We start from the raw sequence: 17,594 nt of genomic DNA, 5'->3' as shown, positions 1-17,594 counted from the left end.
TACTTTGTACTGTGATGGAAAATGTAACTTACTGCTAACACAAACAAACCCGGGATAGTAAGTGCTGCAATGTTACAAGGACAAAAGTAAAGTAAGGCAAAAATTAACAAATGTGCAAAGTAACTTTTAAGGAAACATTTGATGCTTTTAAGTGACAAGTGGGTTTAATAAAGCAGGGGTCTCACCCACTTCGTCACAAATACTCAATTTTAAAAGTAACTAAGTTAGATTACGAATTACTTTATTAGTTACTTTCAGCAGCCGACGACAACACCTGCAGCTGCATGATTTGGCAAAATTGTGCAATGAAATTAAAATGAATGATAATATGAGTCTACATGTTTTGTTTAAAGTAACATTCAAACACTGGTGGTTTTAAAAATGTGTACTTTACAATTAAAAACAAAAATATTCATTTTTTACATTTTGAATTTCAAAATACAACTAAAGACAGTTTTTACAAAATTGTTTTTGGTGCACTACAGCACTGTTCAGATACATTTTAGATTTAAATTATTTTCTTTTTAAATGTTTTGGTTTAGTCTAGTTTGGTTTTTATCAGTTTCATTTTTCTTAAAGCAGTAGTCTGTTGATCCTGTATTTGAAATACAACAAGCAAAAATAAATGTTGCTGGAGTGTGGGCTCACATAATCCTCAGTACCCTGCTCGGGGAACCCCAGTCTAAAAAGTCTGGGCACGCCCCTGCTTGCCACCGGGTGCCTCGTTGTAGCCTACGTTATGTTGCTCTGCTCATTAACAGAGGGATTTGTGCTAAACAGAGGGTTCAGCTCTTGGAATAGAGGGAGTTACAGAGAAAGACAGGACTCACCTTCCTCCAGGTAAAAGTCAAACAACTTCTCAAGCGTTTATATCCATAGTGCGCAAATCTCTCTCTGATTGATTCCTAAATGTTTCAGTAAAGGATTTCAAGCAAACTGCCAGCACAGACCGAACAACCAACAGTAATATTATCATCTTTAGCTGACACAAACTCAAAACAGTGACTGTGTTTCCAGCTAGAAAACGAACATCTCTCCTCTCCCTCTCTGTTTACCTTTGTGTCGCTGGCTGCTATTACACGTGAGTTGTCCTCATGCTGAAAACGTGATGAACACGCGACTCCCGTCAATCCCCGAGACACAAGAAAAAAGCATTTAGATTTTTTTTTCAGGCCTGACCAAACTTCCAATTGAAAAGCCCAACCACAGACTGTATAATATGGAAACACAGGCTCTGTGATGTCATCCATCTGTTTCTGAAGCTGAGTTTTGGAGCCTGTTGTCATCAGATGGTGATCTGATAAGGATAAAACTGACTCATCCTTTTCTTAATTCAAGTCAGGATGAGGTAAAGAGGCGGGGCTTTAGCCTCTTAGCAGCCTAACAGCTGTTCATCAGAGTTTTAATCAACCTAATATCTTTACTTTAGTTTCTAACGCTGCCGATAGCTGGCTAACCCAGTAACATAACCAACAGAGTCAGGCGACTTTAGCTTCTCTTATTTTTTCCGGGTGGTTCCTAGAAGTTTTTTATCTAAAATATTTCAAAGGTAAAAGCACAATTTGTTTCATTTTTATCTGAGCAGCAGCTGAAGGAGACGTGTGCAGACATGTACACGGATCAGCCCCAAACTCTGAAATTAACTTGTTAAAAATTGAATCAAAAAGCTTCTTGTCTCATTCGAGCAACTCGTCTTAGATTAAAACTTTCACTTTTCTGTTTGTCTCTCATATCTTTATGTTTTCCCCAGCAAACAGAGCAGATTGTGTTGTTCCCTAAAGGCCATACTGTACTGCTGCAGTGTCTGAGGCTCCTCCGTGGTGTCAGCATGGGGCCGGGCTGGGTGCAGAGGTCAAAGGTCATGGGTGACAGGGAGGCTGTAAACAGCAGTGGTGGGCTGCGGCGGGGCAGGTAAGGCCTCAGTTTTTTATTTATGAAGCCGCAGCCACGACTGGGGTCACTGTTGCCAGGGACAACCAGGGGGGTGTTGTTACCTCGCCCACGGGAATAGGAAGTTGGTCACAGGGTCGGAGGTTAAGGGGGCGGGGCAGGGGCCGTGTGTGTCTGTGTGAGTGTTTTTGTGGGGTTGGAGAGGGGGTCGCTTCGACAGGTGGGGCGCCGCTGCTGCAGACCGGCCACACCTGCCCCGCCTGTCAATCAACGTCCAGCCACGAGTGTGCGGTTACAGTGAGCGCGTGTGTGTGTGTGTGAGTGTGTGTTTATGAATGAACAGACAGACTCACAGATACAGACTCTGAGTTTAGTTTAGTTTCCTTTTCTCCTTGTTGATCTAAATTTTGATTTTCAGGCCTGGTCAGGAAAGTCCAAGATGTGGATCAGTGAGATGATGAAGTGTTGGAGTGTTTCAAATCAGACGTCTCCAATGAAAAGAGAAAAAAAGTAGGAGGCAGTCAGATCTTTATTGGTAGAGATAGCAACAAAGAGAGGAATCAAGGAGATGAGGAAAGGAGACAAGGGTAAAAAAAATGTAGGAGAGGGAAGAGGTGAAGGAAAGAGGAGAGAGGAATGAGTCCAGATGACCGTCAGTTATAACTACAGTAAAATGATCAGCTCTTCACTTTCCCAGCATGCTTTGCAGCTCAGGGGCTCGGCTCCGTCTGTCTCTTATGAAGATCGTCTGTGTCTGTGTTGGTGTGTGTGTGTGTGTGTGTGTGTGTGTGTGTGGAGCTGTACATTTGCTGTGTCAGTGGCAGGTGCAGATTAGACGGGTCGTTGTCCTGACAGTTGCAGTCGACCCAAAACAACACATGCAACACACACGCACACACATTTAAACACACACACACACTTATAAACACACAAAGCATCTTTAGTGAGTCAGCACTGTGTGTGTGTGTGTGTGTGTGTGTGTGTGTGTGTGTGTGTGTGTGACTGTGTTCAAACTACACTTAAATAAAAATGTTGATAAAGAAATTTGGCACAGATTAAACTTTTCAGCCTTTTTACTGTCAGCTCACAGTTTGTTTGTTTATATCTCTGAAGTAAACACATTTCTTTTGGACTTTTGAAAACAAATGTGAGATCTTAAAAAAGACAAACATTCAATCTGTTGTTTTTACACCACAAAAGAAGAAAACACACCTGGGGCCTGTACTACGAAGCTGGATTAAGTCATCCAGGATAACTCTGCAACAACTCGCTGAACTTCACCGGATCTCTGTCACCCAGATCTGCTGTACTACGAAGCTCGTTATCAACTTGATAAGTGAATCCGGCTGGGATCTGTGCGCGCACACATAAAATGGGTGTGGTTAGCGGCCCCGGAGCATTTTCCACAATGGAGAAGAGAGCAGCCTACTTTAAGGCGGAGGAGCAGCAAATAATCCTGTAAAAATATGAGGAGTACCGCAGTATTATCCAGGCCAGGAGCAACACGACTGCAGCCGCGAGAACCCGGAGGGATTGCTGGCAAAAAATCGCTGACTATGTGAATGCGTAATTTTCCAAAATGCTGATATTAATAGACCTATCTCATCACGTGACAACACGGGCAGTTAGGTCCTTATCCATTCATGTTGTCAGTCAGTGTGTGTGTGATCAGCATCATATGCGACCTCATAATTAAAAAGAGTCCACTTTCCTACAAATCCCAAGGAAAATGCTCATTTGGAAGTTTGTGTTGCAGATGCAATAGGAGTGGGAAAAAAGGACGTGGGAGCAAATAAAAATAAAAACATCCTTCAAAGTGGTCAGTAAGAAAGATTCCATTTTCACACATTTCTACTTTTCCCTGACGATGTCTCAGTTATGATGATCAGTAAGATATTGTTTGTTCACAGCCCATAAGAAAAAATTTTGGGCCAAAAAGACAGGGGGTGGTCCCGCGCCGAAGGACTTCACTCCGGCTGAGCAAATTGGTGACTGAGCGGTCTTTCATGCCCGCCCATGAGAACCGATTGGTCAGCGGGCGGTCTGTCACACCCCGTGAGCTCTTATCCTGGAACTTAACCTGCTCCGGACCAGGTTTGACGTTCAGCATCAGTTACTTTACTCACTTACTTAAAAATCTTTTCTGTATCCATTGGTATAACTGTTCTCCTAACAACCGCTGTGGCTGTACTTCCATTGTGTTGTGGCTTTTGCATTTGTGTTGCTTTTGCAAATCAGCTTAAAGCCTATTTATGCTCATTGTACAAACAGATCCAGATACAGACGAAGCCTTCTGTCTGTGCTCTGCGTTCATTTTGTCTGTATTTCTGCACGTTTCCAAAAAGCTTACGGATACAGACCAAACGGTGCAGTACCACTGGACACCATGGGGGGCAGTGTTGCTGTTACTACCGGATAAAAAGCTTTAGTTAGACTCCAAGAAGAAACAACAATGGAGGATCTTTCGCGATGTATTTAACTACCTCACCGACCACCGCCTGCTACAACACTGCCTCCATTTTTTGCCTTTTATACAAATCTCCGTGGTTGTTTTTGAGTTTCGTTGTCATAACCTTTTGACTCTGGGCTGCACCCCCTGGTGGATGTATTGGTTAACTGCAATGCCGATATAAAGGGTGTATGGAAGTATGAGAGCAGTGACGATAACATAATTTAAAAAAGGTCGGATACATTTTCTCGTAAGGGGAGGAGAAATGGGCCACCTCTTGGGGATCTGGAGAGCACACGTTAGAGGTTTTCAGAGGCTGTTAAAGACATAATTAAGGAGAGGCTCATCTTAGATTTTGACCCAGAAATACTGCAGCATAGACCGCCCAGAGATACAGCTGAGGTTGGGGTGCAGCATCATAGATAGAGGGATGGATGGATGGATGGAGATCTTTTCTGCTCTTTATGGAGTAGGAGCATCAAAACAGGTTGGAAAATCGCCTTGACCTATGGTGGTAAAAAGCAAAACAACTGCATCAGAAACAAGAGTTTGAGAGGATCTCTTCTCTTCAGTTTAAACTCCTGACTGTGGGTTCGAACTCAGGGGTGATTCCTGCGCTCTCTGATGTTTATTTGATGTTTATTTTGTACTTTTAAATCAGAGAATAAAGAAACACACTCCAACCATAACATGATTGTTACCGGTCAGACGTTTCCAGACCTTCACCCTCCACTGAGGACAAACATGAAGGACGAACACGTTGTTCCCTGCAGAGGAAAAACCCCCTGTCGTCTCAAGAGGGCGCTAATCCTGCTCTACTGCCTGTGTGTGTGCGTGTGTGTGTGTGCGTTTGTGTTAGTGTGTGTTTTGAAGGCCAGAAGGGACCCATGGGACTCTCCAGTTGCAGGCCTGCAGACTGGCTGGCACCCTCAAAGTAGCTTCTTCATCCTGGAGACAGCTGTTGTCTCTGTGACGACATGATTGGCCAATGAGGGAGTGGGTGGGCAGGCTACGGGCAGGGGGGGTGCTGGCCTGGGTTAGTATATGTGTGTGTGTGTGTGTGTGTGTGTGTGTGTGTGTGTGTGTGTAGCTTTGGACATATCAAATAGCATGGATCAAGTAAAGTCAGCTCAGCTTGTAAATAAATACACAAAAAATATCCAAATCTGGGAAATAAAGCTGCGGATCATCATGTGAAGTGTAGGAAACGCAGCTTGTGTTTGCATGTGTGTGTTTCAGTGTGTAGTAGTGTTACAGTCCAGTTGGCTCAGCGCAGTAAACACCATTCCTCCGGTCCCCCTGTGGCAGAAGAAAAGACTCCATATAGCTCCAACAACGAGGAAACATAATTCTGGGTCTGATCGCGCAGTTAGCAGCTGGACGTGTAAAGAGCCTGCTGGGAGGAGACGCTGTGTTCACTGAAACAGTGTTCGCTCACATCCAGCACGCAGCCCTGACCACAACTGAACTGTGCTCTTCGTGTGAATGTGTACAAACAAACTGAGGAGCCTGACGTCCACAGAGACGAGCGTCTTACCCTAAATACAGTTTTAATGTTCATGTTAAAGGCAAGGAGGCTATGTTTTTGAAAAAAAAAAGAAAAACAACAAAAAGAAAAATTTGCTTTTAACTAGAATAATGTCTTAAAACAAGCGTCCAATCCATGAACAATGATGTTCCTCTTACAGGAAATAATAGATGCAAACCGTTCTTATTACCGTAACTCTTCAACTATAGGGGTTAGGCAAAAACTCAAAGTTGCTGAGAAGAGAGGAAATTAGCTTTTCATTCATGATCTGTGATTCTTTTAAGGCCAAAATAGCACAAAGAAAGTCCAGGTTACATGTATGAGTCTGAAGTTTGTTGAAGTAACAAATTCATGATGAAGATCAGTAAAAGGTTAAGATTTGTCAGGTCTGCCCTCAAGAGTAGAATAAAATAGAACTTTATTGTCATTGTTACAAATACAACAAACAAATCGAAGCCACAGCAGCAATCAAGAAAACAAAAGTAAGAAAGTTTATAGAAAGTGCAAAAAGGTCCATAATGCCTCCTGGTATTCCCTCTGTTTCTGGGTTAGCACAGCTAGCTCGTCCATCTTATTGGAGATAGATCTTACATTCCCAATAATGATGGATGGAAGGACAGGTCCATGCTGTCACTTCTTAGCTCAGACCTGAGAACCAGCACGTCGTCCTCATCTCCTTCTCCTCACCTTGTGGGAAACATCAGGCCTTGCAACAGTTAGCAGTGACATGCTACAGGCTGCTAACAGCTGAGTTCACATGTAAACAATGCTGCCATGGTTACATGTAGGATCTCCAGACAAACACAGGAGAAAAAGTAGTAAAAATATCACTGAAGACACAAAAAGTTTGGTGTCCATGACCAACAAATGAGCCAAACAAAGTAATGATCCACTCCAAATGCAGAGAGTACGAAAAAGAGACGAATTTTTTTTCACAAGAAACAGACAAAGAAGAGAGAGCTGCTGCAAAAGGCAACCATAGCCAACAGGGCGGCGCCTAGCAAGAACACCATGTTTCAAATATTTGTTGAATGAAGGTGGGTCCATCATTTCTGATGCATTCAATGAAATCACAGCATCAAGTAATTTTTTTTTTTCAATTTTCTTAGCTTTTTTTTTTTATATATATTTTTCTAAATCGGATCTCATTTTGCTTTATTGTGCTTGCTGTGATTAAAATAAAAATAATAATTTGAGTTAAAGAGCAGCTAGAGGAAGTTGGATTGCTGATGCTAGGAGTCATCATAGCTAATTGTGTTCTGCCTGCTGTTGCTCTCCGTACTGAGTTTTTCTGATGTTTACTCTTTCTACAAAGATCAAGATGTTTCCCATCTTGTTGGTTTGTGTCAAATTTTCACCAAAAGTTTACAAACATTACACAAACAAGCTGCACAGACTCTTGTGCTTCACCCTCATTAGTTTTTCTGTGATCACAGCTTAATGCAAATAAAGAGGCTACGACATCTGTAAAATAAAGCTTACGATTTAGGTTTCTTTGATTAGTGTAAGTTGTTGAGTTTTATAAATCAGACTGTGACAAACCCTCTGAGACTTCATCAAACAGGTGATGTTAGGAAAAACTCACCACTCCTTTACACCATGTGAGTGAATGAAGAACTGAAGTCAGAGTGATTGTCCAGATGCTGCAGCGACAGGGCGTGACCTTTGACCCTTCAGGAAGTGACCCAACAACTCTGAACATGGAGTTAGATCGAGTTGTAACCTCCTGTAGGAAAAAAGTGCTGATGAGGCCTGAAGGAGGCAGAGGCCAAGGACTGATGTGTTCTCAAGACACCAAGGAGACAGGTGTGTGTGTGTGTGGATCAGTGTGTGTGTGTGTCAGTGAGGTAACAGGTTACAGTGTCTGTTGTTTCTCTTCTGGTTAACAGTAAAGAAGCTGCTCTTCCCTTCTGTTTTTACTCTTCACAACACGTGATGATCGTTGGGTTTAAGCCAACGAGGATCCAGCTTCAGCGTCAGATTTCTACATCAGCAGTTCACATGTGAACGAGCAGAATCACCACTGTGTTAAACATTCAGAGAAGAATCAGTGAGGACACTCTGAAGCACAGAGAGGTCGATGTTTCACTAATTCACCCTCAAACTGCTGCGTGAGATGGTCCACCTGGTTCTCCTCCACTGTCCCAGAATCCTCTGCAGAAGCTGGACAAAGAAACCTGACACTGACTGGTCAGAGGGTGGAGGTCAGGCTGAGGTCAAGGCCACCAGTAAGTATCAGGAGCTGGTGATGATCAGTGGGTTAAAAAAAAAAAAAACACATCAGCACAATGAGGAGAGAAGTCTAATTATGAAGTTTTTAACTCTAAGGGGTCTGGACTCTGGGCAGATGAGCTCGTATTTGAAAGGTTACAGGTAAATTCAGAAGCAGCAACCAGCTGGATGCTGCAATCAAAACTAAAGGCAAAGCAAGTTTATTTATATAGCACATTTTAGCAAGGTAAGTCAAAGTGCTTTACAAAAAAAAAAAAAAGAAAGAAAAAGAAAAAGAAAGAAAGAAAGAAAGAAAGAAAGAAAGAAAGAAAGAAAGAAAGAAAGAAAGCCTATTAAAATTCAATTAAAATTTGATTAAAAAACAGATAAAAAAGTAACAATAAAACAAAATAAAATCCTATTAGGAATGATCTATTACAAACCCAGAAAGACCAACTTTTATTGTTAAAACATACTAGTCATTGTTTAGCTGTTTCAACAAAGTCTTTTCCCCACAATCAACAAGTGGCATAAAATGTTGCAAAACAAAAGCCAGATTTAAAAAAAAGGCCAATAGAAACATCACAGTTGCAAAACAAGATAGTAAAAATTTCAAAATAAAAGCCTCATACTAAATATTTTATTGGGCAATTTCTTCTTCTTCAGTTTCTTACAGGTTTGCATTACTGCGCTATTTTAAGCTTTACACTGAGCCTCTGCTGTCCCCCTTTAGTATTTTTACAGGAATGACAGCACAAAAATCAATCAATCAATAAATAAATAAATCAATCAAAGAAAAAAATAATAAAATAAAAAATCAATCAATTAATAGATTTATATGAATATTTAAATATATAAAATAAAATAAAATAAATATATAAATAAATAAATAAAAAAATAAATAAATAAATAGATAAAAAAATAGATGTATAAATAAATGAAAAGATAAATAAAAAAATAGAAAAAATATATATAAAGATAAATAAAAAGATAAATAGATAAATATATAAATAAATAAATAAATAAATAAATAAATAAATAAATAAATAAATAAATAAATAAATAAATAAGTTAATAAATAAATAAATAGATAAATAAAAAGATAAATTAACAGATGTAAAAGTAAATAAATAAAAACTCTTCTTTTCTCTGTCTGGTGTTATACAATACCCTTATTTTAGCCTCTGTTTGAAACACATCATTTCTGCTGCTGTCCCTTTAAGAACCTCCATGCCTTCCCCCTGATTGGTCAGCCCATTAGAGGTCTGTCAGGGGTAGACCTTTGTGTTTGAGGCCCTCCTCTCTAATCTGTTATAAACCAGCTGGGAGAGTCTTATGCAATGACCTCATCATTTCTGCAAGTGTGTGATTTTTGGAGCATTATGATCTGTTTACAGAAAGATTCAGGGATTTCTACAACATATGAACATGAAGAGGTTTGAAAACCTACACCTTTTTAGTCTGAATATCCGGCATTGTTGCTTTAGATCCATGTTTATAATATGGGAAAGCTAACTACCCTCTCTTTAAACGATTACTCACAGCCTTAGCTGCTGTGTTTGGCTGTGACTGCAGCTCTAGTCACATGAAGTGAAAAGCAGTAACATGCATCAGACCCTCCTGTGCTCAGATCCAGTGGCTCTAAATAAAAGTAAGAAATCATTCAGTTTTTTCTGTTACTATAAGGAAAAATGTTGACACCGTCCCTAATCAGCTCCTTCGTTATCAGCCCCAGACGACTGAACTTCAACTTAACAATGAAACTGGTCAAAGTCTTCAGTCTCCTCCTCACAGATCGATTACCCACAACCCCCTTGTGCTTCAGGGACTTCCTGGTCAGAAAGTCATTTGTCAGTATTAAGGTGGATCATGTTGGGAGCCACCGAAGGTACCAAGGTTAGGACGCAGCAGTTGAGTAAACATCAGGGCGGGTATCACTTTCAGAGCGGCTGCTGGCTTCACCTCAGAGTAAACAGACGCAGCGTCCACTCCACCACTCAGGTATCAAACCCACCCTCCACTTTCACCAGAAAACGCCTCCTTCCTGTCAGACTGAGCGAGGGCCGCGGCGAGGAGGAGACGCTCAGAGAGCAGACGGATGATGAGGAGTGTTTATGTCTCCTCTCTGGTAATCGTCATATCTGGTGTCCTGTCTGAGGGACGGCTTTCACTGCAGGTCACAGTCTGACCTGGAGGACCTGGACTGACCCTGAAACCCCAACACTGCCTCGGATTTGATCTGTGGTCTGATCGAGTGTGGTTGATCATTTATAACAATAACAGTTTTTTTGAACCAGGGCTGCTACATTTACTGCTCAACCATCAACAGTTATAAAGTTTTCCTGCAACAGTCATCCAGGGCGGTCGCAAAACACTGATGAAGTGTTTCTCAATCCCATATTTCATCCAGTACAGTGAAAATATAAACAAAACAGATCTTACACTTTATTGTCTCTATCCTTTAAATAGCGCTAATATTGTGGGACAGCATTCACAAACACTCTAACAGACCTGAAAATATGCAAAAGATTCACAAGTACACGCATGAATCGATAAATACAAACACACGCCAAAAAGTGTAAACACAGATCAGTAAACATGGACTCTGAAATGCATATTTAGACCAATTTGCGGCTTTGTTATCAATTGCTTGGAAATCAAAGTGTCTAAAAACATTGCAACCCATTCATCACTTATGTGGGTCTTGGTTTAGGTTAGCCAAACTGGCTGTCTGTACACATAACTTTTGCTACTGTTGTGGCATGTTTAAGATCCATAAATGTGTAAAATAAATAATTTTTAAAAAGTACTTGTGTGTGTTTTTGTACCCTGACCTCTGCCTGACAGGCGCAGGCTGCCAGGTCAAGTCTTGCTCTGCTTACATCGATCTTATACAGGGGTTGCAAGCTGAAAAGTTTGGACGTTTGGGATCCTCTGAAAAAAAACTTGTGTTTTAATTGAGAATAAGTCTTTTGTTAGCCTTCGCCTGATGTATTCGTTCATATTTTTTCCAACATGCAGCTTCATCTGTGCTTACTCTGAGAAATAATCTACAAGTATCAAACTTTCTTGCTATCAAAAGAAACTCAGTGTCTCACCTATTAAGGAAGACAGCAGAAGCCGAAATCCGTCTGTAGTACCAAGTACCAATTCACATATTTAGATGGTACCGTGCTAAGAACAGTCGCCACCCGTCCCATAAAATATGGAATCGTCCCGTATTTGTGAGTGATTTCTGTGCTACATGGTCGCCTGTCAGACATGTGACAGCATGTGGCTAGAGAGCAATGATACTGCAACATCAGGACAAACAAATGTCAGACTCACAGTTCTTCATACCTGAAGCATCTCCAGGAATCTTACTAATAAGATATTAATTTGGAAAAGTTTATAAACATATATAAATATAGATTATTTACTTTTTTCTCACATTGGTAATTTCTTACCAATACATCAAGAATAGAGACATTTCATTAGTACAACATGAAAAAGTTCAGTACAATATTGATAACCAGTAGCATTAATGATTGAAAATATGTTTAAAAGTCTTACATATTGACTTGAAACTTTATCTAATACATTACCACAACTGGGGCCCTCCCCCGCTGCTAAGGGTGCCCCTTATTTTTCTGCCTCAAAGGTGGCAACCCTAATGTTTAGGTACCTAAATGTATCCTTGTGATAATGAATGTGTTGAATCAAAAAACTTTGAGTTTTTAAAACTAAATGAATTAATGTATAAACACACACACAAAAGCACAAAAAATTGGCAGTGTACCGATACCGATTCCCGGGTACCTGGCATCGGTACCGTATCATTTCAAATGTGACAGGAACGCATCCGTAGTCATTAAAGATATTTTGTCCTTGTAAACAGGGGGTTAAAAAACAGGATCACAAAGTGTGCAAAATAGGATTTTGAACAGGAATCATCTGTTAGAAGAATGAATCTGAGGAGGTCGACACTTCCACCTAAAGTGATAAATTAATAGAGAAAATCCAGTGGCAGTAAAAACTCTCCATTAAACACAGAGAATACAAGAGTTGTCACTTTTTTTCTCTGTTATAAAAGATAATGTTATTTACTGTAAAAAAAAAAAAAGTGATTTCAGTTAAAAACAGGAAGTAAATGATATTAATGAATCTTTTCTTATTTGATCTGAGCCTCTCTTGCCCTCAGGTGTGCAGAAATTACACCTTAAAACTCCAAACATGTGCAAGGATTTTAAGTAACCCTGTTGTTATCGGCTATCATCATCTGCAGCTCGTTAAGCATGATGATCATGAATATGACTACAAACTATCTGAGAGAGAATTTCAGCTCAGAGTGTGGATCCTAACATCCAAACAGTCGACAAAATCTGAGGTGTTTTTTCCTGGTCAGTGGGTCGGTCACTCAGGTCAGGATCTTGTTATGTTTGTGTATCTGAATTCCCAGCTGGCCCTGAAGTATCAACTCAGTAAGGCCAAACAGAGGAAATGGTCAGAGAGGTCATGACCTTTCAGCCGACGAGTACATGTCCAATCAGAAGGTCAGGGACAGCGAGGACAGACCCGGTCAGTAAACTGTCGGCTACCTGCAGGGAGTAAAACTTCAACACCCACCACTCTGACTTAAAGAAGAGAAGATTTTGTAAATCTGAAAAAAAAAAAAAAAAAAAAAAGGGAAACTGGAAATTAAAGATGGAATCCTGAATTTAAAAAAAAGCATAAAAATTAATTTTTAATAAAAAAAAAAAACGTTTTGATTCAGCTTTTTATTTATTTTTTAATGATTATTTATTTTCAGTTTTTACTTTCAAATATATTATGACATTTGAGGTGTTATGCTTTTAGGTGCAGTTTCCTTTTTTCAGACTCATTTTTTTATTTTATTTTTTGCATTCATTTCTTCTTTTTGTTGGTTTCAGAGTTTCTTTTTTTTTTTGGATTTATTTTTTATTTTTTTCATTATTTCTATTTTGTAATCGAACCTACTTTTTTGGGTTTCAGATTTTTTTTTTCACTTAGGATCTTTTTTTTTTTTTTTTTTTTCAGATTCAAACTGTTGGCCTTTGGTATTTAATTTTTTTTGTTTGTTTTCAATTTTTTTTTTTTTTTTCGATGGCCTTGATTTAGCTCCATAAAAGAGCTCCTTTAAAACTCGCATGTCAGTAAATAAAATATCTTGGGTAAAAACAACAGTCACTGGATGCCATTTCAACTTCTACTTTTATGGAAACAGGAAAGAGTAAAAAATGTCGAACAAGAGGAGTCCTCCATCAGTCAGAGCAGAGCGAGGACCTGATCCAGGACCTGAATCCATCCCCCGAGTCGTCCTGCTGACTCCACAAAGAGACACAAACACATCTTGTGGACGTCTTTCTGCTGTTGTGGTTTGACATTGAACTTGGCGTCCTCCTGCACGTCTTAAGTCCTCTGTTTGACACTAAACTATCACATTTCCCAAACAGCGGTGGCTCTCTGCACGGCCGATGAAATGTTCAATGATGCTTGGGTTTCAGCTCCTGCAGCTCGCAGCACAGCGTCCCCAGCCCCGCCCGCTGCCCCAGCAGCCCCCTCTGCAGGGTTTGGACCTCATCAGATGGGAGCGGGCCCCTGGGAGCCATTTATAACCCGGGTCCGAGCTCGCACGGCAGCACTCCTTCTCATGCACTTCTCTGCCAAGTGTTAAAAGAGAGATTCTTAAAAATGGAGCGGCCATATGAACGGCGGCCCCGAGCTTTAAATGAGCTTTTCATCGAGGTGGGGGTCGACGTCTCTCCTCTTACAGCCAGGAGCACTCAAAGCTGAGACCAGCGGCCTGATGACAGGTCGGCCATCTTTGAGGGGTCCTGTGTCGGTGTGTGGCGTCCAGGGGGGAACTCAAGTTCAGACTTAAAGCGAGGCTCGTAGGTTGGGACTTTAAGATGGAATTAAATAAAGTTAGAGTTTCCAGAGAGACTGGTGGCTTCTTAGAGGCTGATAAATATGTCTTCCTCACATTTTCAAACTTTAAACCTTTCACAGATTACTTTAAGAGCTAAAAACCTAAAAGATACTTGTGTTAAAGAGGTACAGATGCTGAGTTTTAAAGTCTTTACCGTGTGATGGTTCTTTTGGTCTCTCCATTGACTCATCCAGACATAATACCTGAACATCCTGCAGGTGGAAGTTTATTTGATATTATTTTCATATTGCAAGAAATGTATCAATATTTTTGGAGATAAACTCTATGGAACAGAAAATCAAAGCAAATCAGACCCTAACCTTTACATTTCCTGGACACTCCTGAACATTTCAAGAAACTTTCAGCAGATTCACCTCCTGAAATTCTGTTGCTTGTTCACACATGTCCCTCTCAGCGTGAAGTCTTCCCTGTTGGTGGACGAAGAGCTGGACATGAGTTTTTGGAGGCTGAACATGACACTAAAGCCAGTGGTGGCTGCTGGTCAGTCAAGGAGGGGAAGCCCATTTTTTCTGGCCTACATCATAAATTTGTTTATTCATTTAAACGTAAATTCTACCCTTTGTTTCTTTTCAAGAAAATGATCGGTGACCCTGTCGTACCAACCAGGTTTTTTTTCCAGGGATTTTACCAGTTTTCTCTCAACGCTCATCATTTTTAAGAAAGGTAAACTTACTGGGGATCGATAAAGCCTCCGGATCAGTCCAGAGCAACTGAGAAGATGCTCCTGTGGAGGGTTATACTTCAAGATCTCTGACTGGCTCATTTCACTGTCAATCAAAAAGGGATTCGGCCTCAGACAGATCATCCAATCATCATGCAGAAGCCCAGCGTCCAGGCCAGCCCTCTGCCTCATAGACCCCCAGAGACGCTGAGCGTCCGATGGGCGGGGCAAAGCCCAGCGTTTATCCAATGACCGTCCAGTTTCCACAGTGGAACAACCCACTCTACGCTTCCCCACTGAAGTCCCCACCAAACATCGGACGTCTAAAAGACATGCAGATCACGTCAGTATTGGGTCGGTCCGTCGAAGACCATATCTAGACATCAGAGCAACGTAGAAAATAGGTACAAATTTTGACGTCTAAATCAGACTATTTTTAGACGTTGTAATGACGTTCAGCATGTGGATGTCATTTTCAGACCAAATCTAGACGTCAATGAGACGTTCAAAATGGATCCAAACATTTTTCAGACGTTAATCTGACCTCCATACGACATCCGAAAAAGACGTAATAAAAACTTTCATTCTGCATCTTCAGGAGACCTGATTTAGACATTGAAAATTACGTTACATATACGTCATTTCAACGTCACATTGCGCAGAGGGTCAGAAAACGCTTCAAGTAAAATATGTCCCCGTCTAAGTGCAGAGGAAACCGGCAGAGGAGCAGGGAGGGGGTGTTTCATGAAAACATTTTGAAAACTAATTTGGTGAGCTATAAAAAATCTCTGGTGACCCACTGTTGGGTCAGGAACCAGACTTTGGGAATGATTGTTTTAGAGGAAGGTGTTCAGAACGACTGATTTTCTGTAGATCTAAAGCTGAGCTCTTATGAAAGAAAAAGTTGGTCAAATGTTAGAGATTTCAGCTTTCAGCTCACTCTGAAAAGCTTTAGAGCGACATTAAAACAAACAAACATGGTTTTAATGACAGATAACAGCCCTCCCTGTGAAGTCCAACACTTCTGAAAAGAGCAATTAAAACCCTTCCTGAAGTCTTCTCTTGACATATAGATTTTTAGGTTGACAAATCGAGTTTATTCCTTAAATCAGAAGACAAGTTTTTAACTTTGCTTGTCAAACCTGCCTGCAGCCGCTCTGTCGCTGTGTCTGCTGCCTCAGCAGTGAAATATTCCCAGTGTCACATCGAGCCGGCAGCCGGCAGCGTCAGAGGAAGATGTTTGATGAAGGTGAGGACAGAACGCTGCATTCTGCACATACAGAACATCTACAAACACGAGGAAGACATCAACACAGAGTGACGATAAATAAATCTTTGGCCACTCTTTGAAGCTGTTGGACTATAAACACGTCTAAGTTTGAGCTTGTTTGGGCTGAAGTACGCTGGGAAATGATGTTCTTAAAGGAGACTCGAATCAGTTTCTTTATTAACGATGCTGAAGAGTTAGACCCCAGCTGTGATAAACCAGCCTGAAGGATTAAATCTGAACATCAACCTCACACGAAGTGACATAAGACGAGGAAGTGATGAAGAGCAGCTTCACAGACACAGGAACCAGACTCTTCTCTGAGGACTCGGGGTAACCGCGTGTTCCCAAAATAAAGCCCGAAGCCCAAAGCGCCTCTGGTTGGGAATGTGAGCTATGGACGCCCTCTAAGCCCCGGGACCAGATTCCACCTTAAAATAGCGTCCTGGGTGAAGAGAGACGTTCTGAGGCCACGGAGCTGCTATCTGCAGGAATTTACACTTCGGTTAATTGGCGGTTTCTTCATAGCAGCGCTGGACCGAGCGGAGACCCGGGAATATTTGTGATATCTGTTTTAAAGGCGGCGAGACTCTGACCTTTGACCTGCTTCCTCATAATGTTGGTGACAAATGCCGGCTGTTTCTCTTTACCTGCAGGAGCTCAGAGGCTGATGCATAGTTTTGTTTGTCTCTATGTGTGATGTGCTTTCCTGTATTTAAACACAAATTAAAGAAATGATGCTGGATGTTTAGACTTAACGTCTGCAGATTTTCAAACCTTTACATTTACATAAGTCTTAGAAATCAAAAAAAAATTAACACGAGGTTTTCACGAGCTCTTTACAAGACTTTCTGAAATGATGAGGTCATCACATGAGGGTTTTCTTACTGCTTAATGACATGTCAGAAGGATGGGCCTCAATCACCAAGGTCTGCTCATAGTGCTACCCCCCTGACAGGCTTCCAAAAGGCTGACCAATCAGAGAGAAGGGAGCTTCTGGAGCAGAAAGCCTTAAAGTGGTACTCGGGATGGAACAAGTTACGTCCTATCACAAGGTTCAGGGCAGAAATTACCCCTACAGCAGTGTTTTTGTGCAGCAGAAGCCCAGGGCGCTCACACCAAACACCCCCTCCCTGCTCCTCTGCCGGTTTCCTCTGCACTCAGACGGGGCCATTTTTTACTTGACCAAAAACACAAATGGACTCCCACCGAAAAAATCTGATATCAGTCTGCATTCACGCTTTATTTAGAGATTTTTCAGCGCGTTACTTTCACACAAAAACACCGCTAAATAAGGCTCAAGTTCTCATCTTCTCGTAAAACGGTGCTACCTCCGCTGCAGAGCCACAGCTGGCTACGAGGCGCTCACCACTTAGTGTATCAGTCCGTGCACGGCGTGCCAGATATAAACAAACACAGGTAGTCTGCCAGGACGAAGAGACACGATGAGAACTAGAACCTTATTTAGCGGTGTTTTTGTGTGATAAAGCGTGAATGCAGATTTTTTCGGTGGGAGTCCGTTTATTTGGGATTTTGGTCAAGTAAAATATGGCCCCGTCTGAGTGCAGAGGAAACCGGCAGAGGAGCAGGGAGGGGGTGTTTGGTGCAAGTGCTCTGGGCTTCTGCTGCACAAAAACA

The sequence above is a fragment of the Halichoeres trimaculatus genome, unplaced genomic scaffold (genome assembly GCF_033239565.1).
Source record: "Halichoeres trimaculatus isolate MK-OKI-2021-1 unplaced genomic scaffold, fHalTri1.1 fHalTri1_scaffold_10, whole genome shotgun sequence".
NCBI lineage: Eukaryota > Metazoa > Chordata > Actinopteri > Labriformes > Labridae > Halichoeres > Halichoeres trimaculatus.
Note: the sequence above shows the minus strand (reverse complement) of the source record.